A 27909-nucleotide genomic window follows, 5' to 3' on the forward strand; every position below is an offset into this window, starting at 1 on the left:
GTGGTTCGACTTTATCAACCAAAGTCTACGCCCACTACCTTAGCTATCCACACTAAGGATTTTCCAACAAATTCACTAATTTGTTTTTTCTTTTGAGGCCAAAGAGATAACCTTACAACTCCCTCAAGAATATACCCCAATTCTTGAGAACACTCTTTTCTCAAAGAGAAATACAAATTTGCAAACTTACAAGAAAAACCTCACAAGGCAAATATGTTTGCACAATTCTAGAACAAAGAAAGAACACTCAAGAATAAATACAATTGAGCACAATAAGTGTTCTTGAAAGCAAAATGAATATTGAATGAAAAATAGGCTTGAAATGCTTCAAACTTGAGGTTTTATGCTTTCTCTTTGATTCTCGCTTGATTCTAATTGCTTGATGTTTCTTGTTATTGATCAATGGCTTCTAAGCTTGCTTAAATACACCTTGAATAACTTCTGAACATTGGGGATGATTAGAGAAAATAATATAGCCGTTTTAGTGTGAAAACAATTAATAAAACAGTTTGGAGCGTGGAGGGAATCGGTACCCCCTATGGGGAATCGGTTCCCTAAGTGTAAAATTCAAATATTTCGACCGTTATACAAGGGGGGAATCGGTACCCCCTGGGGGGGAATCGGTTCCCTCCGAGCATATTGGAATTCTCGGAGCCAAACCATTCAGGGGGAATCGGTACCCCCTTGGGGGGGAATCGGTTCCCTCTGAGCAATATGGAATTTTTGGCTTTGAAATGGTTCGAAATACTTTGTAAAATTATTTTGAAATTGTTTTAAGATTAAAACTTAATTTTACACTTTGAGTAAGGATTAAAAATGATCTTTGAAAGATTTGGAGTAATGTTTTGATATTCGAATAATTCTATCGAATATACTTAGAAAATCATTTGGAAAATCTTAAAATTCATTTAACTTAATTTGTTATATCGAAATATCAAAATGTTTTCAACAAAATGGAATGTCTGTAACAAGCTTCTCTAGAAGGCATGAAATGTTTCGTATCACAGAGTTGCTACGACCTCTTCAAGGGATTAAAGCTATGTCGTTAAGAGTAAATCTAAGGGATAGAACGTGCAACTGTGGGTTTTTTCAAGATCTGAAGTATCCATGCTCTCATGTGATAGCAACTTGCTCGCATACACGTCAAGACTATAACCATTTTATGGATCTTGTATACCTACTATATGAAGTTTTTAAGGTATACGAGGTTCAAGATTGGCTTCCGATTGTACCAAATCCGAGTTTATTGAAGGAGCGTGGTCGTCCAAAATCCAATCGAATTCATTGCGATATGGATATTCGAGAAAGATCTAGACAAGACAGAAGATGTGGGGCATTGTAGAAACCCAGAACACACTAGAAAAACATGTTCACTTCTGTTGCCATAAAGTAACAATTGATGAGGAAATGATGTATTTGTTTATCAAATAATAATTCTTGTACTTTAATTTGCATTTACTTCAAGTTAATATCATTCGATAATCGCTGATGAAGATTAAAAAAACGATACAATAATACGAGATTGGACGTTTGCGTTATATGTTATTATAATAAAAGAGATAATAAGTGACAAACTTAAGAAAGTTATCGAACACAATCATTAAATTTTATCAAACTAATAACAATTTGGTATTTCAAAATAATTTTAAATACAACAAACTTACAATAAGTATTAAATGGTAAATGATAACCAAATTACAATAACTGATATTAAATGGTAATAAACAAATTAACTGAAATACATTAAAAAATCCAACAAATTTAAAAAAATAAAGTAAGTATTAAATAAGAAATAATAAAAAATTACAATTAAAAAATCTAATAAACTAAATACAAATATAATAAAAAACAAAATCTATCGATTCTTGTGACGCGAATGTGTTCCGCAGGGCGGTGGCTGTCGATCTCGAGGAGGATTTCTTCGTATCACTGGTTGTGACTCCTCGCTATCATCATCATCATCACCATCATCATCGTCGTCGTCGTCCTCCCCCTGAGTAGGTACATTAGGCTGATGAGGAGCTGATGACGATGAAGCACTTCCATAGAATAAGGACCCTGGAGGTGTATGACTGACTATCCCACCGGTCTGCGAAAACTGGGAAACCTCATAAAACCCAGACATCGTTGAGTGTGAAAACTGTACAGGAGGTGTCTGTGTTGTGGCCATGGGTGATAAGGTTGAACCTGCCAAATATCCAGTATATGAACCCCAAGTCGGATATACAAACATAGACTCATAATAACCTCCAAGAGGGGTCATCTGTGACGGTGGCGGCGGCGGGGTAATAAAACTAGGTGAAGGCGGCGACATCGATATCTGTTAATGGAAAGGCGGTGGCGGCATCATATATGGCTAAGGTATGTAAGTCGCTGGATACGGTGGCTGCTGTGAAGGTCATGCTGGTGCAGCTGAGGATGAACCGAAAGCACTTGCTCTCCGTTCACGAGTCGGGGGACGATGGTGCTGTGTCGATGAACGTCTCTGTCGACGTCGCTGAAAGGTCTGCCCTCGTGCATCCTCGGGAAGCATAAATGGTTTCCCGTTACTGTTGAATCAATCATAATATCCATCAGCAACCATCAAGAGGTCATCAAAAATGGGCTCTCTACAGGGAAGGCGCCGATGTCGATCCTCCCACAACATGACCCACTCATGATGCCTCACCAGCCAATCTGTATCTGTCTTGCTGCGTCGATCTATGCTATGCAACTCGTCCATATTACGAGGTGCTTCCAGAATTGGTTGAAAACAACCAAATTGCTGGAGCACGCTATCAGTGGAGTGCCACTCGACGGTCGCATAACAGATCAAGGGGATCATCGCCATCCAAACATCTGATGGGCCCCTCAACTCAGGTGGGATCACCGCCCTCACATCATCAGTAGAATATGACACCCATTCAAACTAAAATAAATACATATAATTTTTATCAAAAGAATAATCTAATTATATAACTATAATCTAAAATCGATTTTTAAACATTAAAATTCATACCTATGTGCCAGCCTTCTGATCGATTAGCACCTTAATTTTTTCTAAATCATTAGGTAGCTCTTGATGATTTTTCCTGTCAGTAGACCACCTATTCAAGGAAAAATATTTATTATACACTTTATAAAATTATTAATATACGAAATCAGTTTTATAATTACCTCAGGAGTAGTGAAAATACGAATGTGTTCTTCACAACGGGATATAAAAAGGGCAATCGATACCATGCCCAAGACTGCAGCAGCAGGAGACATCCGCCGATAACATTATGCCTGTAGTCAAAGGCTCGACACATCTCCCTGTACAGCAAAGCCAAAACTGCCAAGCCCCAACTGAATGATCCGACTAGATGAAAGTCGCTCAGATGTCGCAACCACATGCAGTGAACTTGGTTGTGCGATTTGTCCGACATCAGCAACCCTCCTATTAGCTGCAGTATGCATGCCCGTGCATACATTTTAACTTCATCCTCAGACGCTTCATCGCTCAACTCCCGAAAATTGGCATCTAACCAATTTAACGGTATCCGACAACTGTTAAAACTTTCTGGGACACGTCCTAGATTTTCCCTGCACAAAGTAGTCCAAGAACCCTGCGCGATCCCTGATATAACATCCCTATCCATTGGAAGCCCCAGGTGCATAACAACATCCTTAAGTGTAATCGTGCACTCTCCGCACGGAAGATGGAATGTGTGGGTCTCCAGCCTCCACCGCTCTACTAAGGCAGAGATAAGGTATGGTTGTATCTTACAGTGACCCTGATATCTACCTATGTAACCAAATCCAGCTCCTACTAAATACGGTAAGACACGGCTAGGTATCACTAACTTAAGGTTCCTAATAAAATGATCTAATACACAGTCCTTCTCCTTAAAAAAATAATTACAAAAATTAATTCTTAATCTAATAGTCATGCATTAAATAAATCAAAAAATTATTACTAATAATTTAAATTAAATTAAAACGTTAAAATGTTACCGTATCAGCAAAGTGTCGAGATATATGATTTTCATCCAAGCGAAGTAGACCGCCTTCCATTATATATATGCAAAAAAAATTATATAAGAAAAATATTAAATAAATTAAAATACTTAAATAAATTAAATACAAAATATTAAAAATATAATAAAATATACCTTAAATAGAGAATATAAGAGTATTTGAGAGAAGTTGAGAGAATTTGAGAGAATTTGGTGTGATGAAAGTGATTCAGGATGGGGGTATTTATATAGAGGATTGGGGAGTGAAGCGTCGGGGTAGGGGGTAATTAAACATATAGCGCGGGGTAGGGGGCGCGCCTTTTTGACGCGTGGCAGATGCACAGGTAAGGCGTGGCCCCTGATCCGCGCTATACCCACGTGTATCCCATGTCAGCATATAGCACGGTGCAGGGGGCGCGCCTTACCCCACGTGGCACCAAATCAACATATAGCGCGGTATAGGGGGCACTTTACTGCTAAAAGTGTTAGATTGGGAAATATAGTCTGATCGGTATTAGATCGGTAAATATACCGGTCACCGATGATTTTTCGAGAAAAACGCCGAGTAAATGTGAAAGTTCTCTAAATAAGTCCCCTCATTTTTTTTTAAAAAAATATTAAACTAAATTCTTTAAAATTTTGAAAAATATTAATTTAAATCTATTAATTTTTAATGTTTAAGTTTGGTCAATTTAGATTTAAAACTCATTATTCATTAGATTTTCAAACCCATTTATTAGACCTACTTAGTATTTTTATATTTCTAAACCACATTTTATTCAGGTCCTTTAATAACTCTAATATAATAAAATTAAAATATGAAATATATTAATCAATAAATGATAAAATAAATATTTACCTACTTAATATTTTTAATTGAAAAATTCTAATTCAAAGATATACGATGAATCTCAGTGCGATAAAACGATGACGTTTGGAAAGGATTTTCTTTTTCCTTTTCCAGCGGATCCCCTCATCTCCGCTTTATCTCATTCCTCAGCTGGTTGCAACTGAGATTATAGAAACTCCATCGATAAGTCATCTTATCTCCTCGAATAATCAAAACTCGACATTTCATTTCATCTCCTTTACTGTAATCGATTTATTGTTGGGTTTATTGAGGACAGTTCAAAATTCTTCTTGTTGATCCTTTTACTTTTGATGTTATTTTCATGGGAATCAGAGGATTTCTCTAGAATCTGGAAGACAAGTTATGGGCATTGTATTCTTCCGAGCACGGTGTTAATATTTATTTGAATTTGAATGATGAAGATAAATCCATGCATGTTCTTAGTTGCAGGACAGACAGAAGGTTTGATGGTAGAGGTGAATTTATAAAATTTTATGGATGATAATAGTTTAAACATAGAAAATACACAGAAATTATCTAATATATATATATATGAGAATATGAAATTTTCAGGGGAACGCCCCCACCGCCCTCCCTCGTCAATCACTGCTTAGTTGTTCACTTAGTTTAAATAACAAAGGATTGTATTGGCTATGGTACAGGGATTCTTCAATCTTCACTAAAACATTTATGAGCTAACACGTGTTTCACATATTAAATTTCAATATACCCATGTTGGATGCATATCCATCATTCACTCGTATCCCAAACTAGCTCTTGTTCGAGGAACATATGTATTTGGCCTATAGGGTAATATGCCAGATTCAACTGCAACTCTACCGATTGTGTGTTAAAAAGACTTCTACTTCTGTTGTTCTAATGCAACAGAAGGAATAGTGGCAACATGATTTTTTTGCATGAATGGTCCGAGAGAAGAGTTATGTCCAAATCCGTGTAGTTAGTTGAATTGCTTTCAAATTCCATGAATGTCGATTGATATCTTCACTCTGAACTTCAATATCAAAGGATCTAAAAAATTTACCCCCTATCGAGGTTAATGATATGTCCAGCATGCTTTTGTTATAACCAACCGGTTCTTCTGTGGTCTGAGTACTAATTTATGATTTCAAATATATAAAATTACCATATCAATGCATTACCTTTGATCTTTATAATTCCTTGATATGCTTTGTCTTGTTTTTCCCCAAGTTTCAGTCATTCATTTAGCTATAAAGAAACCTCTTGTTATTCTAGTATCACTGTAGAGCTGTAGATATGAAGACATGCATTCATTCACTGTTCAATACTAATTTACTTTCATGTTCGCTCTGGCTGAATCTGGGCAGGATCTTTTATCACGGGAAACAAGCCTGCGAAGCAAGAACGACGAAAAGAGATCATCTTGAAAATTGTACCACCATTGGACCAAGCTTATGTTCGATGGCTTGCTCGGGACATAGAGAGGATTCACGGTTTTACTCCGAGAAACCCCCGTGCAGTAAAAACCCCAGATCACTATATTGTGTACATGCGTTTGAATGGCGGGTTAGATGTAGACTTGGATGATCCAGATTTGGCCCATTTGTTAAAGTAAGCAGGAAAACTTTTGCCATAAAAGGTTATGAAACGAGCTTTGAATTGGAAGGTATGTTGAAGGAATTACTGGCTTTTTGAACCATGTTGCTGTTGTAAATGCTTAAAACAGCTTTGTGTTTTGCAAAAATCATGGAAGTTCTTTCATCGTTTATGCAGTGACGATTTCATGTTTTTCTTTTGATTTGTTGGATTGATTCTTTAGCAAATCCAATTTTTCTTTTCTATTTTATTGAGAAATATTGAAAAGAAAAAATAATTAATGGATGAAACACACACACATTTAAAAAAATGTAGAAAGAATTGATACATCAACTTTAAAGTTTTCTTTATAAAAATTGTTTAGTAGCTAGTTATAGGGGTGTGGACGAGATAGATGTGCATTACCCTTTTTTTTTTGTCTGGTCTACTTTATTTTTTTCAGGGCTCGCTCGAACATTTTTATTGAAGCTGAATTTGAAGTATGAGACATCAGTTGATTTGCAATAAATATTCAAGTAGAATTCAAATGTTTCCAAGGCATGATGTCTTTTTGAAATAGTAGTGACTTTCAGTTAGCTTTTCACACATTTTAAAACGCTTCAAACGGACATCGAAAATTCAAGATATGCTTAACAAATATAACACGTATAAAAATTTAAATATTGATTTAATATGAGAATTTTAATTTATTACAAACTTTTAAATATTTTATTGATTATTTATAATTAAATTTAGTTTTATGTTTTTCATTATTTATTTAGATTTTTTTAATAAGTGTATCTAGCATTTATGAAAAGATGTAGAGGTTTTTTTTTCTTTTATGATTTTTGGGATGAGCACTCTTATTTTGGGAGGAAAAAAAAAAGAGAAAAAAGAATAGAAGATCAATAAAAAATTTAACTTTTCCAAAGTTTTATTAAGAGAATTTTTTCTTTGTTAAGTTTCTTCTATTTCAGTCTTATTTTGGATCCACGTCTTATTCAATTATTTGAATTAATTACTACATCAAATCTCGAAAATTTATTTTGTTTTAATCTTAATTGATTAATATTGATTCTTCTTCCCATTCTCATTCATTTTGATTTTTTTCTTACATTACATATATATTGTACTATTAATATTATTTATATTATATTTATAGGTATAATCCTTATTTATATTATATTTATAGGTATAATCCTTATTTATATTATATTTATAGGTATAATCCTTATTTATATTATATTTATAGGTATAATCCTTATTTATATAATTATATAGATATATTTCTAAGTTTATAAATATGTTTTTAAAGTATTATACTATGTTATATTATATCTATAAGTATTTAATTTTATGTGAAAATTTTATCTAGTATTATTTATTATTCATATTTTTTCCTATGTACATATATTATTTTTTTTTCTTTTTATTATTTTATTAATTTATATATTTACTATTTTTTACTAATTTCGATATTTTTTTTGTATTTTTTGCATTTAATTTTTATATCTTTTAGATTCACAATTTATATTCAAGCTTTTAATTATTTATTTATTCTATTTATGCCTTTAAAATTTAACATTAATTCTTTTTATTATTTCTTTATTTTGGCACCCGTAATCTTTTTATTTCACTTTTGTATATTAGACATAAATCGTTCTTTTTTTAATTTTAATTTATTTTAATTTACAGTAACAAAACTCAAAGATAAATAATTTGAATTTTTCTTTAAAAATGTATTTTACAGTAACAAAACTTTTATTTCGTAACTGTGTTGGTACCTAATGAACGAAGTTTAGGTGCTCATTCTTCCCCACACATAATTGAATCTCAAACCCTTACTTAATCCAAAAAGGTTGGTGGCAACTCAAAAAAGGTAAAATTCACTCTAATTCGAAATGTGATTTCAGGTCACCCGAAGGATCGTTATGACAACTAGGTGACTCTACTAGGGATCGTAGAGAGTCAAGCCAAAATTGATTATTGGTTATCATTTTAAGTGAAAGTTGTAAGTTTAGGCCTTAAGTTATCTTTTTGATCCTCTTTACTTATATTTGAGTTTTTTTTTCAAATTAGTAGTTGTACTGACATGTGATTTCAATGGTTTTTTTTTTAAAAGCTCTATACTTGAGCTTTGTCTATTTAAGTAGTGTGAAAGTGATGTCTACATGGGAATTTATTCTCCTAAAGGTCTAACAAGTAACTTTTAGGGTACATATGTCTTATATTATTGTGGGAATTTATTTTCTATATGGGTATAAGGAAATGCATCATCTCGATTTTAATGCAATCCATATGAGTCTGTGATGGGTTTAGTAAAGCCCAATGGGACACAAACAAGGAGAATTCGATACCTCTTTAGAACCAAACTGTGTTGTAGTGAAATTAGAGTCCACTATAAAGCCTTTTTGTAACCCTAGGATGCTCGAATTCTCTTACCTTGCCTCTTTATTTATTGCTCAAAGCATACGAATTAAAAATGCACACGATTAGGATTTATTATTCTGCCAAAAAGCATGCATGATATAAATCATGTTCGGGTAAAAATAAAAGCATGTGGGGTAGGAATTATTATGATTTTGATTTTATTTATCAACTTACCGTTACTAACATATTCTTTTGTTTTGTCTATTTGTTTTAGTTTTCCATCATTTGCATAATCATAACATAGATGTGTTGATTTGCAAGGTAGTTATCAAATCATAATAGTGTAATCATTATTTTTTGTGATATATTATTATTATTATTATTAAAATTCAAAATCAGAACGGGCCCAAACAACCCAAGCCCAATACAAACCCAATACAAATCGGACGAAACCTAAAAACTCTAGCTACCTCAGCTGTCAACGTCGCCTCTCCTCTACCGCCACCATCGTTACTGTCGTCAGCCACGTCTTCGGTAACCAAACCACCACTGTTCCAAGAAACCAACCACAAAATCAAATCAAAACATAAAAAAAAATCAAATCAAATCTGACAAATCCAAACTACCAACCGAGCCTCCTACAATCCTCACCCACTCTGCCAGTAACCCTATCAAACCCATCAGACCAAGTCACCATTTATATAACAAGGGGAGCATTTGAAAAAAATGGAGAAGGGGGTCACGAAAAAAAACAGAAAAAAATAAGAAAGGTGAAGTTACCATTCGGCCGAACCTTCCACCAGCGTTAAGGACCTCCGTGGCTAATCAGAACGGTGAGGAGGTTCATCGTGCCCTGGGGAGTGACATACTCCAACCTCGACATGATTCAACGGTGGAGAAGACAGATCGACGATATTGAAGTTGAAACGTTTACAACTTATTTCACGACGTTGAAGGTTGTTTTGTGCGAAACAGAGTTATGATCTGTGACCATGATGTCGAAGAGAGCCAACTTGAAATTTTTGGGCCCGAACAGCCACTGGAGATGGCAATGATAGGGCGACTGACAGTGGCCAACACAGTCGGAAGGCGTCCACAATTTAGAGAGAAGAGAGAGCTTCTCTCTCTAAAAAAAGAACGAGATAAGAATGAAAAAGAATCTCTAAAAAGGGAAATTTATACCCGTTTTAAAACGATGTCGTTTTGCCCTCTAGGAACCGCGTATTTTGGATTTTTGGGGTAACTACTATTTCAGTTCTTTTTCGTTTGTAATTTATTATTTTGGTCATGAAACATAAGGGGTTAATTATGTTTTCTAGTCCTTTGATGTTGCCATGCTTACATTTCTGTCACTACTTCAATTAACATGGTTTGTTAGGAGTTATTTACGTTCCTAGCCTTAAAATTTTACGCGTGTCACATTTTAGTCCCCTTTTATAATTTTATCGACTATTTTCATGTTTAGACCTTGTAACTTTAATTTCTTTTAAATTAGCCCTAAACTAAAATGTATAATCAACTAGTTGGCCATTGTATTTTTTATTTGTTCATTTTTTATACTACTACTACTATTATTATTATTAGAGAAAATAACCTCAGTGACCAAAAATGCCTTATAATATACGATTTTAACCAACTTTTTTTTGATTTGCCAAAATGACCAACTAAATCACAATGCGATCGATAATTCGCAACGCGATCTCTGGCATCGCAAATCAGTTTCCAGATTCGCAACGCGAACATCGACTATCGCAACGCGAACTTCGACTATCGCAATGCGATTTTCCAAATTCGTTGCGATAGTCCAAGTTCGCGTTGCGATTTATTCCAAATGCGTTGCGATAGTCCAAGTTCGCGTTGCGATAGTCGAAGTTCGCGTTGCGATAGTCGAAGTTCGTTGCGATAGTCGAAGTTCGCGTTGCGATTTATTCCAAGTTCGTTGCGATAGTCGAAGTTCGCGTTGCGATTTATTCCAAATTCGTTGCGATAGTCCAAAATCGCAACGACTGGCGGTATTGCATTTGTTTCTTAAGAATTTTCTCTAAAAAGATAGTATTCGCGCAGACGTATCGAAGACACGTATTACCACGACCACAACCACGACCACGACCCGAGACGAGACGAGACGAGATGGACGGCGGCGGCGGCGGCACGCGAGAGTCCCCCTTGTTCTCTATCATTCAACAAGGAAGTGGGAAAGCCAAGCCTTAAATACCATTCCCAATTGTGTTTCCAATACTATGTGGAATTGAGCATTACCAACACTTGTTCCCAATACTATGTGGGATTGAGCCTTAAATAGTGATATATTTGTGAATTATAGTTAATGACTTTAGTATTTGTATAAAGTGTTTGTGGTTCGTTTAGTTTTCATGCAATTCTAATTTATTTTCAATTGATTGTAATTGCACGATAACAATTTTTTTTATTCTCGCGAGTGATGCAATTTTTTTGAATGTTTTGCTTAAAATTGCAATAATCGCGATTGATTGTAGATTGACTTTTAATTATGACATATTTAATCGTATAATACTAATGCAATTGGTTGATGATTCAGTTGTTTTAAGGTGCATGATTGTTAATTGTTTCCTGAATAATCACATAGTATTGGAAACAAGTGTTGGTAATGCTCAATCTCACATAGTATTGGAAACACTATTGGGAATGGTATTTAAGGCTTGGCTTTCCCACTTCCTTGTTGAGTGATAGAGAACAAGGGGGACTCTCACGCGCCGCCACCGCCGCCGTCCGTCTCGTCTCGTCTCGGGTCGTGGTCGTAGTAATACGTGTCTTCGACACGTCCGCGCGAATACTATCTTTTTAGAGAAAATTCTTAAGAAACAAATGCAATACCACCAGTCGTTGCAATTTTGGACTATCGCAACGAATTTGGAATAAATCGCAACGCGAACTTGGACTATCGCAATGCAAATATGTAAATCGGAATGCGATAGTCGAAGTTCGCGTTGCGAATCTGGAAACTGATTTGCGATACCGGAGATCGCGTTGCGAATTATCGATTGCATTGCGATTTAGTTGGTCATTTTGGCAAATCCAAAAAAAAATGGTTAAAATCGTATATTATAAGGCATTTTTGGTCACTGAGGTTATTTTTCAATTATTATTATGTACATATGTATCTCATATCTCTATTTAAATATATAATATATAAAATTATATTTTTGTTAATTATGCATTTTTATCTACACATGCACTTGTATATCACCAATTTGGTTTTATTATGATTGTTATAAGTATATATATATATATAATTAAAGATAATATTTATTTTATTATTTATGTATTTTTAAATATAAATGTTTGTTTAATGCTTTGATATCTTTAAAGTTTGTTAGTTATTCGACTATCTATGGAAGACCCTCAAACACTTGGGTGCTCTTCCGAGGGCTATTCAAATAAAATTTTAATGTTATTATTTATATGATTGAACTATTGGTTTTTAAATGATGACTATGAGTATTGATTTTAAAAAATGGTTAGTCATTTTGGTGGTTCCGTGTGACATTCAAATGCTCTAGTCTTCAGGTCGGATTGGATTAGGGTGTTACAATTAGTTTGATCGTTTTGATTTTGTTGTTTTGGTTTTAGAAATCCATTTTTGACTGATATATGAAGATCAGAAGTTGTCCACGTTCACTACACCAATTGTTTATGAGAATAAGTTAGGTTGCGTCAACTGACGATTCATCTTGTTATGTTTAGGCGAAGAATCGTAGGTGGTGCAAGAACAATCATTGGCCGATGATTCTTTGGTGAAAAAATGAGAACGAATCAGACATGAGAGAGAAAATGAATAATTGAGATGAGAAGATGAGACAGAGCCCATTGTCAATCTTGGATAAAGGATATTTATAATGACCTTAGTTTGTGTTGTCAATCATAGGGTAATCATGGCTATGTGTAGATTAATGGGCTAAACATATTTGATAGTCAGATCTTGGATTTTATTTTGGTATATCATGTGAACCTGAAAGATGTCTTCTCTAAGTCTTATAGTGGACTCAGAGTCTTATACTTAAAAGATTGGGCTCCTAGGAGGCTCCGATAAATAGAGGAGTTAGTACGAAAGTTTTTCCTAGTGAAAAATTGACAGTTTTTGAAGATTATTCTCCGAATGTATAATAACTATTTAGTTTTATAATAATAAAAAATTGGTTTATATTTTAACCCATGACATATTCTAAAATCTAAATCATTTATTCTAAATATAGAATTTAAAAATCTAATTTTTTATAATTTAAAGATAAATTTTAAAATTAAAAAACAAAAAACAAAATTTCATTAGTTACATAAAAAAAATACATGCAAACACAATTTTAAAAATTCAATTAAAGTTTTTTTTATAGTTCATATAATTTAGAGAAAAAATCATATAAACAAACATAAAGTTTAAAAGTTTAAATTTCATTAAAAAAATGTGTACGTATAAGTAAATATTTTTATTATAGATATATTTGAAAGAAAAAATCATTTCAATAATCAAGATTTAAATCATCCAGAACAACAGTGCGAGAAATACAATTAGAATGTTCATAAAAGAACCTAACATGTGAGGCACAAGTTAGGTCCTGTTTCGCTAACTCGTGGGCAGTCCTATTTGCTGATCGAGGGATATGACGAACAGTGAAGGATGCCTCATTCCTGAGATAAGCACGAGCCTGCTGGAGATTAAAGCTAGTAAATGAGAGGTCCATATTCGGTGTGTGCACCTTGTTCACCACAGCGTAAGAGTCACTCTCCACGTCAACCAAAGGCAACCCGTTCTTATGAGCCAATTCGATCCCATAATTCAAGGCGATTGCTTCCACCAGTTCAGCGGAAGAAATGCCCTACAATCTCCTTGCATGGCCACCAACAACCATTCCATGTTCATTCCTGGCGATAACACCGGTTGTTGCAGAAATTGAGTCTGATAAAAAGGCTCCGTCCACATTGACCTTGACCCTATTAGCAGCCAATTTGGTCCATTTAGAGGGATTCTTCATGATTCTATCCTAGATTGGCACTTTAGTTTCACGCTGTGCTTCAAGGAAATCAACACCAAAAGCCAAGCAAAATTGATAACAACACGAGCAGGTTAAAGAACACCTTCACGTATCCATTTATTGCGCCGACTACAGAGGTTCCAAATCTGCAACAGGAACTTTACAAACTTATCATCTTGGAGAAATGAGGCAACCTTCTCCATGCATTCTTTGCTAAACTGAAAATCTCCCTCGAAACATCGATTGTCAAGGTGCGAGAGCTGGAGAACTTCTTTTGCAAAATAACAGTCTTTTAGGGCAAAATATTGATATTTAAGAGTTATAAGTCACGAAAATCGATCCCGTGACCTCTCTTAGGCCTGCAAACTCTATTCCATGCGATGAGAGCCCATCTTTTCTTATCCTTCCTGGACCACTAGTAAGGATAAAGTTTTGAGATAATGGAGTCAAGAATACCCTGTGAGATTAGGAAACATGTCATTGTATAGGTTGGAAGTGTCTGCGCCACAATTTTGATAAAAACTTCCCAACCACCGGTTGACAACAGATTCTTGGTCTATCCCCTAATGCGCCTAGAGACTTTGTCTCAAAGGAAACCAAAATATTTGTCTTGTTTTTTCCAATGAGCAAAGGAAGTCCAAGAAAAAGGCCTGGGTCGTTTCCTTCTTGCACTCCCAGAATAGTCGAAATAATGCTTTTGTCGTCTATCATTGTCTTCAACCTGAAGTAAACAAGTGATTTCCCAAGATTCACTTTCTGTCCCGAGGCCTTTTCATAATCCTCAGCACCCTATTAGAGGTATATACATGCACGTATGAGTATGTATGTGTGCAAGCTGTGTAAGTAACAGTTTGCTGAGTCAGCAGCTGTTAGGAGTTTGTTAGCAGTTAGTTAGGTTGTTAGTGAGGAAGTAATTGCATCCAATTCATGTATAAAGAACCTGCATAACAAGCAGTTCATTGTATTCCTTGTGAGATGAATATACTTGTATTCTTTTGAAAAGCAGTAACTCAATATAGTATCAATCGCCGGCAGTTCTGGGTAATTCTTGAAGAGTTTTCCTTCCGCTACTCGTGCAGATCATGTTACTATGGATCCTACGATTGGAATGTGTAAACGAAAGCTATGAAGAGTTTGTTGCACAAGATAGTGTTGTTGCTTCTTGGCTGCTTTCAACCATCAGCCCTCACCTTCTTCCTCAGTTCGTGGGAGCAGAAACCGCTGCAACAATTTGGCGAATAGTGCTGCAGTTCTTTGCAAATAGGTCGACAACAGCATTGATGAACATGCATTATAAGCTTCACTCATTGAAGAAAGGCGGGGACAACATGTGCGTTTATCTTACACGAGTGAAAGAGGTGTGATGCACTTGCCTCTTGTGGGAGTGTTATTTCCCATATTGAACATATTGTTACGATCTGAAAGGGTTGCCTCGTGAACACCAACTATTCATGGCGATTATAACGACCATGAAAGAAACTTTGTCATTAGATAGCATTTATACAATGCTAATAGATGCTGAGTCACAACTAGCAGGTTTTGATGAATAAACTGATTTACTGCCAGTGAGTGCAAATGTAGCTCAGGGTAGTACAGATCGAGGGTACTTCATGCTTCTAATCGCCAAGATTACAGGCCAAGAAAGTCTGCGAATGGATCTGGTACGAGCAGCTATGGCGGGGGCGTGGATGAACCAAATCACAATGCCAACTCTGTGGCAAACTTGGTCATTTAGTCGATCGATGCTGGCACCGATATGATGAACGATTCACATGTGTAGCAACTGATAGTTATGGTTCAACCAAAGAAGGCTCAAGGAACTTGCGTTATAATTCTGGGAAAACTAGTTCAAGTTGTGAAAATTGCTCTAAAGTGTGTGTGGATGGTCCTTCTTCCAGCATACAACCTCAGGCAAACGTGGTTACTATAGCAGCCGATCGATGGGTGGTGGACTCGGGGGCTACGCACCATGTTACTCCTGATGCGTCTAATATGATAAATCAGTCTGAATTCCTTGGGCCAGGTAAGCTTACTGTTGGTAATGGAGTAGCTCTTGGTATTGATAACATTGACAAAGTTGCGTTATCTACTACTTCTCGTGTACTGTTGTTAAATGATCTCTTACATGTCCCACAAATAACCGAAAACCTTCTCTCGATCTCTAAGCTTGCCATGGATAATAGTGTATTCCTTGAATTCCATGCAAAGAAATGCTATGTTCATGATGAAGCGACCGGACATGTTCTGTTGAGCGGTGAAGAAGTTGATGGGTTGTACTCCTTTGAGAAAGTTTGTACAGGTATCAAAGGTGATGTCAATATAGCTTCAAATTCTCTGTCAGCTACTAAGTTGTGGCACAGGCGACTAGGTCACCCCTCGTTTGACACTCTCAACAAAATAGCAAAGGTTATTGATATAAAGCTCTTTTTGATGTAAATAAAGCTTGTGATGTCTGTCATGTAGGCAAAAGTCACAAACTACCATTTGTTCAATCTATTGCTGAATACAATTCTCCTTTTCAACTTGTACATATTTCTTCAAATGGTTTTCGCTATTACATATCATTTGTTGATGTCTATACTCGGCATACATGGCTTTATCTACTTCGTGCAAAATCCCAAGTTGTTGTAGCCTTTTAGTTATTTCATAAAATGATACACACACAATTTGGGATGTCCATCAAAGCAGTCCAAAGCGACTGGGGTGGGGAGTTTCAGTCCTTCACTGATGTTTTAGCCAAGGCTAGCATTGTTCACAGGTTAACATGCCCATACGTCTGAGCAGAATGGCAAGGTTGAGAGGAGACATCGCCACCTAGTTGAATTGGCTCTTGTGTTGTTGTCGCAAGCCTCAATTCCTATAAAGTTTTGGTCATATGCTATGGTTACTGTCGTCAGTCTTATCAACAAACTTCCAATTAAAGTTCTTCAATGAGTCTTTCCCTTTGAGAAACTATATGGTAAGCAACCCGATTACAAAATGCTCAAAGTCTTTGGTTGTCTATGTTTTCCCCACCTTCGACCGTTCCAGAAGCACAAGCTCAACTTTCAATCTCAGCCCTACACATACTTGGGTGTGAGTCCACAACATAAAGGGTATCAATGCCTAGCCCTAGATGGTCGTATATGCATATCGAGGCATGTGGTGTTCAATGAATGGGCATTCCCTTTTAAAGAAAAATCCAGCTCTCCAACCGATTCTGATAATAACATGTACTGCCCCCAAGACCTTGAAATTGTTTCGAATATCAAACTGCTTCAGAATGTGCAAGGTGATAGCAATCAGAATGTTAGTAAGTCCCTGAGGAGTACGTCATCAGCATATGAGGAGAATGTTAACACACATGGAGAGCATGATTTTCACGTAGGGAACAATGCTGACTTACAAGTTAGCAGCAGTGGACACATTGAACAACATTCTGATAATGAAGTAGAGAATGTTCAAGAAGAAGATATTGTTGATCCCCCCGATAATACAAGAAGCTGTGGACAAGCAGAAGTGCAGGAATCTAGTGAACCAGCTAAAACACATCAGCTGCAGAATGTCCACCCGATGTTGACAAGGAGCAAATGCGGTGTTTTTAAACCAAAGGCATTCTCAAGTCACTTTGACAATGCAATACCTACAAGTATAAAGGAAGCAATGCAGTCTTCAGAATGGAAGAATGTTGTCCAGGATGAAATTAATGCGTTACAAAAGAATGAGACGTGGTCACTAGTTAAGCTTCCACCTGGGCGAACTGCACTTGGCTGCAAGTGGCTGTTTAAACTTAAACATAACCCTGATGGCTCAATCCTTCGGTACAAGGCTCGGTTAGTAGCTAAGGGATTCACACAAGTCCCAGGACATAACTTTTGTGATACCTTCAGTCCAGTGGTTAAATTTACCACATTAAATGTCATTCTCACCATGGCAGTGTCTAATGCATGGGAGCTACGACACATAGACATAAAAAATGCCTTCCTCAACGGAGATCTTAAGGAGGATGCATTTATGCAACAACCCTTAGCTTCGAGCATCTGTCTGATGATGGTTCTCCCATGGTGTGCAAACTGCATAAGGCCATATATGGATTAAAACAGCCACCTCGCAATTGACATTCTAAGTTAAAAGAAGCTTTGCTAGGAATAGGATTTCAAGTATCACGGGCAGACTCGTCCTTGTTCTTTAAAGGCAGCGGCAGTGGTCGAGTATATTTGTTAGTGTATGTAGATGACATTTTGATTACGGGAAGGTCATCACATGGGATCAAAATCGTTGTTAATATGCTGCAAGGTAAATTTTCTCTCAAGGACTTGGGTGCACTGAGCTACTTTCTTGGCATTGAAGTGTTAAGGACCAACAAGTCGATTGTCCTTAGTCAGAGGAAGTTTGCGTTAGAATTACTGGAAAAAACTGGCATGAAAACAGCTGCTCCATGCTCTACACCTATGACGTTGGCTTGCAAATTATCTCGTGAAGAAGGAGATTTTTTAGAGGATGCGAGTGAATATAGAAGTATAGTGGGTTCACTTCTATATCTTTGTCACACTCGGCCTGACTTGTCCTTGAGCGTGGGTAAAGTAGCCCAATTTATGCATGCACCCCGAGTAACACACTTTACTGCAGTGAAAAGAATTCTTAGGTACCTAGCAGGTACTGTAAACTATGGGTTACAATTCTCCCAATTGATAACATAACGTTGATCTCAGCATTTGCAGATGCAGACTGGGGTGCTAATCTGGATGATCGAAGGTCAGTGTCGGGTTACGGAGTGTTCTTAGGCAAATGTCTTGTTGCGTGGAGTTTGAAGAAGCAACGCTCAGTATCTAGAAGCACTATGGAAGCGGATTACAAAAGTGTGGCTGATGCTACAGCTGAAGTCACATGGATCAGCACACTGTTAACCGATTTAGGTATTCAGCAGCAAGGAAAGTCTGTGATTTGGTGTGACAACACCAGTGTAGTGGCTATGAGTGCTAATCCGATATCATGCACAATCCAAGCATGTATAATTGGATGTGCATTTTGTGAGGGAAAAAGTGGCTGCTGGACATATCTGTGTTAATTATGTACCAGTTGCCCATCAAGTGGCTGATGGATTCACCAAACCGTTGTCAAAAGAAACATTTGAAGAATTTCGTGAGAAGGTGTGCGTTGTGCAGCGATGAAGGAAGGAAGGTGAAGATGTAGGGGGAATATTAGAGGTATATACATGTACGTATGAGTATATATGTATGTGTGCAAGCTGTGTCAGTAATAATTTGCTGAGTCAGCAACTGTTAGGAGTTTGTTAGCAGTTAGTTAGGCTGTTAGTGAGGAAGTAACTGCATCCAATTCATGTATAAAGAACCTGCATAACGAACAGTTCATTGTATTCCTTGTGAGATGAATATACTTGTATTCTTTTGAAAAGCAGTAACTCAATACACCCTATTCAAATGTCTAGCTTCACTTTCAGAATTCTTTATGAAAGTGAGGCAATTATTGGCATAAAGAAGGTGGTTGATTCAAGGTTCTCTCAAGCTGGCATGAACCCCTTTAATGTTGCCTTTATTCTGTTCCGAAAGAAGGACAGCCGAAAGACCTTGAGAGCAGAACAGGAAAAGGTATGAGGAGAGATGGTCACCTTGTCTCAGTCCCCGCTCCGTTTGAAAAAAACTGAAACTTGGCCATTTATGCACAAACAATATGTGACAGTGGAAATGCATTTCATGATCTGGTTAATAAAACGAGGGTCAAAGCCAAGATGGTTCATAACATCATAAATAAAACTCAACACAACCTGTCGTAGGCTTTGTCCGTATCAAGTTTGATAGTTACACCTTTATTAGGGTCATTTTTGGAACCCCTTAAATAATGGAAAAGCTCGTGAGCAACAATAAAATTATCCTAAATCAAGCGACCAGGAACAAAGTCACATTGGTTTTCTAAAATACAAGAGTGCATTAGAGATTTAAGACGGTTAGCAATAGATTTTTTACACAATCTTGTAGATAACTGTGCATAAACTGATCGACCTAAAGTTTTTCATTAAAGTAGGAGGGGGATAGGTACAATAACGGTTCGGTTAACATCCTCAAAATTTGTCGTTCCATTCAACAGAGACTCTCTTTAGTGAACTCAGCACAGAGCTTCTAATTTTCTTCAGGGGTTTTGCACTTGTCGATGGCGTGTAAGATCGAATCCGAATTCCCGTTTTTTTGGAAGATGTGAAGAGCCCAGTAAAAAAGTCCGTGGCCACGTCGCAAACATCCTCAAAGTCTTCGTTCCACTCACCGACAGTGTTGTAGATACCTTTAACCCTTTTTTTTTGTCTCCCGTTCGCCTTAGATATTTGAATTAATAAATCGATTAATTCTATAAACATATTTAAATATAAAATTAAATACATAAATATAAAATAATTTAATCTAACTACTTGATTAAAAAATTAAGAAACCAAAATTTTGGATATCTGACTTGAGCTCAGACTGAACCCTTGAACTCGTGTAATTCAACGGACCAGATTTACGACCTACAATTTTCAATATTCTTTTTTAAAGATAACTGATTTTTTCCCCTATCAAATCAATATTAGATCAAGTGATCGACTAACTAACAAACTAAATGTTACATATAGAATATTTTTTAACATTTTAATTATAGGTTATAAATGCTAAATGTTTTTGTAATTTTTTATTTCGAATATAATTTTTTTATTAATAGATAGATTATAATAATATTTATTTTAAATATTTCAATTATTTGACAATGAACGTTCAAACACTACTACAGACGTAGTACTCGAATCTGAGACTTTTAAAAATAAAATAATCTCTTTAACAACTGAGATCACTTGGTTCGTACATTACAGAATAGAATTTTTTTCGATTAATCTAATGATTATAAATGATAATTTCTAAATCATTTGAGAATAAATACTAAACTAAAAGGGGAGCAAATTGATAATAATAATAATAAATTAAAAAAACTGCGGGCGTGAGATAGCTCCTTTAAGTGTAGCCTAACTTAGGTGTAACGTCAAGATCATCCTCATATATGGATGCAGTCTAGATTAATTCAAACTCTTTGATTGCAAGCGCACGCCAAATGTTGTAAAAGGCGTGCCCTCAACCTGGAACACTCCGCCTACATGCACTCCACTATCCTATTCCTCACCACGTACCCCGCCCCTTTTGCCTCAAATAAATAACTACTATATTCCTACATTCTTTTCAATTTCCATATAAACCACGCGTCACTCTCTTCTCCTTCCCATTACCCGCAACTTTTCATGTTAATAGCTCTGTGGTTTTAAATACTTGTTGTTATGGCCGACATATGCTGCGGAGTGATGAGCGAAGGCGAAGAACCAGCACCGTGCCAACCGACTTCTCGTCAAGCTAGGAGTCGTAGAATCACATTTAGACGGTTTAAATTCGTTGGTTTCACTTCATCCGAGGCCGAGAATCGCCGGAAACGCCGCAATCTCCAAGCAAACGAAGCCGCGTGTGCTCTAGACCGTTAAAACGTTGGAGATAATAATTCTTCCATCTCCGATGTGGACAAGAAAAATGGAAGATCAAAAACCAAAGGAACGGTAGTTAAAAGTCATACAATTCCATCGCCTTTAATGCCTGCAATCACAATTGATTCAGAGTCATATCCGAAATTTGGCGTTGCTTCGGCCTGCGGACGTCGAAGAGACATGGAAGACGCCGTATTTATTCATCCGTCGTTTCACTGCAAAGGCCAGGACTCTACCGCCATTGGCTTCCGCCTTCCACTATTTTGGCGTCTACGATGGCCACGGTTGCTCTCACGTACGGGTCTCAAAATTTTCAAATTTGTAAATAAATATAAGCTTTATTTTCTTTTACTTGAAGATACTGAAATTCTTTTATTTTTCCGTTCCGGTTACTGCTTATTAGGTGGCGATGCGGTGCAGAGAGCGTTTGCATGAACTAATGAAGAAGAGTTAGAGAGTGAAGACGAAGAGTGGAAAGGAGCGATGGAGCGTAGCTTCACGCGCATGGATAGGGAAGTGATCAAATTGAATAAGAATACGGATGGAGCTAACTGCCGATGTGAGTTACAGTCACCGGAGTGTGATGCTGTTGGATCTACCGCGGTTGTTACCGTGGTAACGCCTGATAAGATCGTTGTTTCTAACTGCGGCGATTCCAGAGCTGTTTGTGTCGTAACGGCGTACCCGTTCTTTTAACGTCCGATCACAAGGTTAGCATTTGTAGTTAACTTAGCTTTCACTCTCTCCTTTGTTTTTTAGAAGCGGAAGATTTGGTTATCGGCCGGTTTCTGTTTGGCTCCCGAGAAAATGCCGCTAACCTAAAAGAAATTGTTCGTTCCTTATGATATATAAAACAATGTGTAAGTATAGTGCTTTGTGTACGAAATGTTAACAGCCTGATCGTCCGGATGAGCTGAACCGGATACAAGAAGCCGGGGGTCGGGTCATTTGCTGGGACGGTCCTCGTGTCCTTGGAGTCCTCGCAATGTCCAGAGCCATAGGTAAATAATCCTTCCTCTCTGTTGACCTAAACTTTTTAGATTAAATTAATTATTTAATCATGCACCTATTAGTTAATTTTATTTTGGTCACTTAATAATTATTTTTTTAATCATACTAATATTACGTTTTAGTTATATTTGATAGTCTGATATTAGAAATGATAATATTAATATTATTATAAATAATTTCACATCAATTTAAAAATAAAGAATATTAAAATAATTTAAAAAATATCACGTTAACAATACTACATCAATATTGAAAATTAACTTAAAAAATAATACAATAAATTAAAAAAATACCATGTCAACATTAATGTTAATTTGACTAAAATAGTTAAAATTTATCATTACAAATGATTTTAAAAAATAATAATTAAATAATCAAAACATAATTAAACAATATTTTAATATATTGTTTAGTTTTTAATATTGAAGGATTAAAATAGAATTAAAATATGATTTTGAAAAAAAATATAATTGAATAAAAATATAAATTAAGTAATAAGTGAATCACAAAATAGGTAATGTAGCCAACTTCTTAAACAAAATTGTGTGGCACAGGGGATAACTACTTGAAACCTTATGTGAGCTGTGAGCCGGAGGTTACGAAGGGATCGGACGGCGGAAGATGAATGCTGATTCTAGCGAGTGACGGCTTATGGGACGTGGTGTCGAATGAAACAGCATGCAGCGTGGCGCGCATGTGTTTGAAGGGTCGGACGCAGGCGGAGGGAGGAGTAGGGTCCTCGATGGAAGGAGGAGGAGGGATCTGGGACAAGGCGTGCAATGACGCCTCCATGTTGCTCACAAAGCTGGCCTTGGCAAGGCATACTACCGACAATGTTAGTGTTGTCGTGGTTGATTTAAGGACACCCACCTAGCCATTGGGAGTTTCAATATTTTCAATTCTTCTAAATATTTTCCTCAGATATGGAATACCTTTTTCATAAAAATCATGATTGGTTGTTTTTCCACTTGTCGGTTGATAATAGAAAACTTTGGGATTTCAGTCGCATAACACTTAAATTTAAGGGTCAACATCAATCCACGAGAATATTTGAGGCGATAAATTCTATTTTATAGCTTAAATTTTCTTTCAAATCTTTTTAATTAAATTAAATTTATAAGATTTAAATTAAATCTAATTATCCAAATTTTTGTTTAAATTTATTATAAATATTTATAATATCATAATATTATTTTAAGTTAATTTAAAATTTGTTATAATTATATATAATACATATAGTTATTTCCACACGTGTGATAAACATATATCTTACTGATATGAAGAATTCAACACAAACTAAAATTAAATCAATGAATTAGTTATTAATATCTTGAGTTATTTAAATTCTATTTTATAATTTAAGTAAATTTATAAAATTATAAGTAGAACCGAAAATTTTGACTTTTGAAGTAGGGTTAGAGTTTTGTTCGGCCTCACTTAAATGAAGGACGAAAAAACAAGGGAACCGAACATAGTTTGCTTTGTCACATTCATGCTAGGCGTCGATGAGGATTTCAGTGCTGACGGTAAACGGACAATTGACACCATTTTTTTTAAAGCAAACCACCAGAGAAGGGAATCTGGATGGCAATTGGCAATAGATTACAAGTCCGATAAAAAAGGGGGGAAGAAAAACCAAGGTCCCATAGGTCAATCATGTCTCGTCTTTTGATTTCATATGGTTATAAATAGTTTAAACAGATAAGCTGTGTACCCTTTGACATGGGAGAGGATATGGTCAGATCTTCAAGTTGCTCCAACACCAACACCACCTAATCCTTTGAGATTTCTTCTTAAATCACACGTGAGACTGCAACAAATGACAATATCAGCATAGACTAAATTATAAATTAGGTTCACAAGCCACAAACACAATGAAACGTTTGCAATCAATCTTTCAAACCACTCTGTGATTGGATTAGTTCAACACTGTAAAATGATTTATAGAAATGTAATTCATTATAAGGAAATCGTTTTCAATGAAACAATTGAAAACACACCCTAAATATTTCGTTTCCGGAATATGTTTTCAATGAAACAAGCTAAATATTTCATTTCCAAATCTGCTTTCTATGAAACAAACGAACCTAAATATTCCATGCTTATTAAAAACATGGATACGTATAGAATTCCATGAGAATTCCAAGAAAAAATAACATGCTATAAAACACAAGAAATTATAGCTAATAACAACAAATCAAAATACACAATAGCTATGTGCCTACTGACAAGTTCTATTTGAGTAGGAGTTGCATATATAATAGTAAATTACCTAAAGGAATATAGAATTCAGGTATATAAATATCACTTGCTATAACTAGAAGAGCTCCCACCATGTCAATAATTTAAAAAATGATTCTAAACCAATCAGCTATTAACAGTTCTCCTTAGATTTGTTGTTTAACTCCAACAGATTGGTTCTTACAAATTGGAGCAAAGAGACCAAAATTAAATAAAAATCATATGACATGCTACAAACGATGACAAGCAGCAAACACAAACATAAGAAAAACTTCTCGAACTCCAGAAATAGAAAATTATCTTCAAGGATTTGTATAACTGCCACAACACAGTAACCAGGTTTGTGTAATAAAAAAAATTAACTTACACCAGCTACTATTCATAGGAACGGAGACAGCGGTCATTATGTCCCTCAAATGAACCTGGACCTTTTATCTGCAGGCTTAAGAATTTGGAATGAACACATTAGGCTTTCATCAACACTCATCATTGCACCAGCATTATCAAATTCTCCGCAATAATTGGGAGCGGAAAATATAGTAACGAGCTGCCGTCAGCAAAGAACTCGTATCCATCTTCAACAACCTGAACGAAGCATTAGGATCAGCTACTTAGCTTACACTCAGAAGCACAAGAATGAAGTAAAGAGTAACACCTCAAACCTGATGAGCACGGCAAACAAGGTCCATATCATTTTTCATTAAGAAGTCGGAGACTCTATCTGCGCCGTATGTGAATGAGACTCCTCTATCATTCATACCCCAGCCTTTGATATCCCTACCAGGATCCGACCAAAGTAAATCACAAAGCAAACCAGAATCGGGAACATCAGTTGGTCGGGGTATACTCCTAATTTGATCCAAATTTGTTAGATCAGGAGAAAGACCACCATGCATGCAATATTTTGTCTTCTATTAGAGCAGCCACTGGAAGACAGTTGAAACATTCAGTAAATGTTTTCCAAACTCTCACATTGAACCTTTGTTGCATTCATCGTAAAATCCATAAATCCGATTAATAGAGGCACATTCATTGATTCCCTCTCAAAGAAAGAAGTTCTCAGGATATTTGATCTTATAGGCTAGCAAAAGGCATATTGTTTCTAGACTCTGCTTCCCACGATCAACAGTCCCCGAGGAATAAATAATTACCATTTGGAGGAAAACCCCCATATTCAAAAAGCCGCAGAAGATCAGCATACTGCCCATGAATCCCCTGAAAGAAGAAATTTGAAAAAAAAAACAGATAGTTATAATTTCTATGAATTAGGAAGACATAATTCCAGAAGTGATGTTCAAAGTAACATGTCAAATATTAATCTTCTGTTCTAGTTCTTTACCTCTAACATTTTGAAATTGATGCCACCTCCACATAAATTGAAAGTAAAGTTAGTTCAATAACAACTCTAAATTGGGAACTAATAGGCAATATTTCTTATACTTCTTCAGGCTACTTGGCCCTATCTCTTCATGATGGAATCACCAAGTAAAACCACAGTATTATTTCATCTGCTTTTGGTACTATCCTTCAAAAGTTACTATTGAAATAAAGGATGAGCTTGTTTTATATGTATTTATAGGGAATCTCCAACGGTATAAATAATTCTTTACCATTGAATTTAATAAACATCTTATTTAGCTTTCAATATATAAGAACTTTGAGTTTGGTCAATCAAGCCCCAACATTAACTTTCCTGTAGAAGCCATCAGAAAAAACCCATGAATATAACATAGAGAAATGAATTGCACTAGACTGAAACAGAAAAATCTAATGCTTGCAAGGGAAATATTCCTATATTACATAGACTTGCAATATCCAAAACTTAGAAATTGTAAAAGGAAAAGGTAATAAACAAAGATGTTTATTTCCATGTAGTTATTTTAACTCATTAAAGGGCATATATTAATGATCAATCCATTCTATTCTCCTAAAAAGGTCAACCTGATATCATCATTTTAATCATCTAATCAAATCAATAAAATCAGAAAAATATCATGTTTGTTGAAGAGTTCTTGCAACAATCTTCTCAAACCCTCCTAGATTCCAGCAATGATAACATAATTTTTACCTCATTTTCTTTTCTTATACATCATCATTGTCTAAGTCAAAGATAAACATCTATACATAATGCAATTCTTATGCTTTATTTATAGTGAACACTTCCTTAATGCTATGTCTCCTTACTAATCATGTGACTCTATCATTTATAGAGTTTTCTATTAGTCCATCTTGTAAAAAGCCACCAATAAATGGTTTCCTGCAATCTTTTAAGAATGCAACCAGCGCATTATCAAGTAAGATAAAGAAAAGCAGCAAACCCATTTTAAGCATCCTTTTCTAGATTGTAGCCCTAGCCATCCCCCTCAAGCATTAAAACGCTATGAAAATCCAAAAGAAGCAATTTATCAAGAGGGTTAAATTTTCACATGGACCATCAATATCATCTAATTCAGAAGATATGCATAGCAGAGTTAATCCATAGCTAATGAAGTACGTATTCAACCTCATTTGCAATCTATCCTAGACCACAATTTCAAAAAGGAATCAGGATAAGAAACCAATCATACCAAGAACAAAGGCATAACATCAATTTTAAATTAATGAAATTTAGGCAAAAACCTCAATGCACCAGCTCCTATGACTACAGACCTACATCATTAAAAAAATCAATAAACTTTTCCATTACCAAATCAATTCCTAAAAGCGGGGGGGATTCTTTCAACTTCCTTCATACAATCAAAATTCAAACACCCGAAGCAAAAAAACTAAATATCCAAAGACCTAAAACATGAATTTCGATCATCATTCAAACGGAAAAGAAAAAAATGTAAGAAAATCGTACCACAGATCTTGATGGGAGCTTCAACTTCAAGAAGATTAGGTTGTTGAAGAAAGATTTCTCTTGCAACGGTGCAGAGCTGACGGATCTCAGCTTCCATCAGCTGGACTTGCTTCCCTGGCCTCGCATGCTTAAACTCCAATAACGACATATGATATCATCCAAAAGTGCAGGGTCAATGGAAGCAGATCCCATGATATGAGCAATCTCTAACAAAGGAGTCCGTGCTTTTTCTCTTCTCGGATTGTTGAACTGAGTTCTCCTTCGGAAAAGAAAAGAAAGTGGCCGGACGTTTCTTTTCTTTCCTTTTAATTAATTAATATTTTCTTGGGTGGTATTTAAAAAGATTTTTAAAATAAAGACGGTGACAGCTATTCCGACAAACCTATTGATTTTAGTCACTTTCTTAGTAATTACGGTTAAATAAGCATGAAAAATCCAAATAATCTGTGACACTATGAATCAAATATTCGCCGGTCGATTAATCCGCTCTCTTCCCTTGTTTCTATATTAACACGTCATTTGTTTCTTGATATAAAATCAAGCCTTTAAATTATACTTAAAATCAATTT

At 35.7% G+C, this 27909-nt stretch overlaps 1 long non-coding RNA gene and 2 pseudogenes across 1 annotated transcript; 1 reads left to right on the top strand and 2 right to left on the bottom strand.

Annotated features, from left to right (window-relative positions):
• Window positions 1–5950: 5950 nt before the first annotated feature.
• On the bottom strand, window positions 5951–23541 carry LOC120115289. Its single transcript, XR_005515465.1, has 3 exons — window positions 23531–23541; window positions 9200–9204; window positions 5951–6086 (listed from the first exon to the last, which is right to left on the bottom strand). It is a non-coding gene; the product is annotated as an uncharacterized LOC120115289 (long non-coding RNA).
• Window positions 21049–23131, top strand: LOC120115287 (annotated as a pseudogene).
• A 362-nt stretch (window positions 23542–23903) lies between the features above and the next one.
• Window positions 23904–27632, bottom strand: LOC120115288 (annotated as a pseudogene).
• Between the last annotated feature and the right edge of the window lie 277 nt (window positions 27633–27909).

Source organism: Hibiscus syriacus, unplaced genomic scaffold (genome assembly GCF_006381635.1).
Source record: "Hibiscus syriacus cultivar Baekdansim isolate YM2019G1 unplaced genomic scaffold, ASM638163v2 tig00110260_pilon, whole genome shotgun sequence".
NCBI lineage: Eukaryota > Viridiplantae > Streptophyta > Magnoliopsida > Malvales > Malvaceae > Hibiscus > Hibiscus syriacus.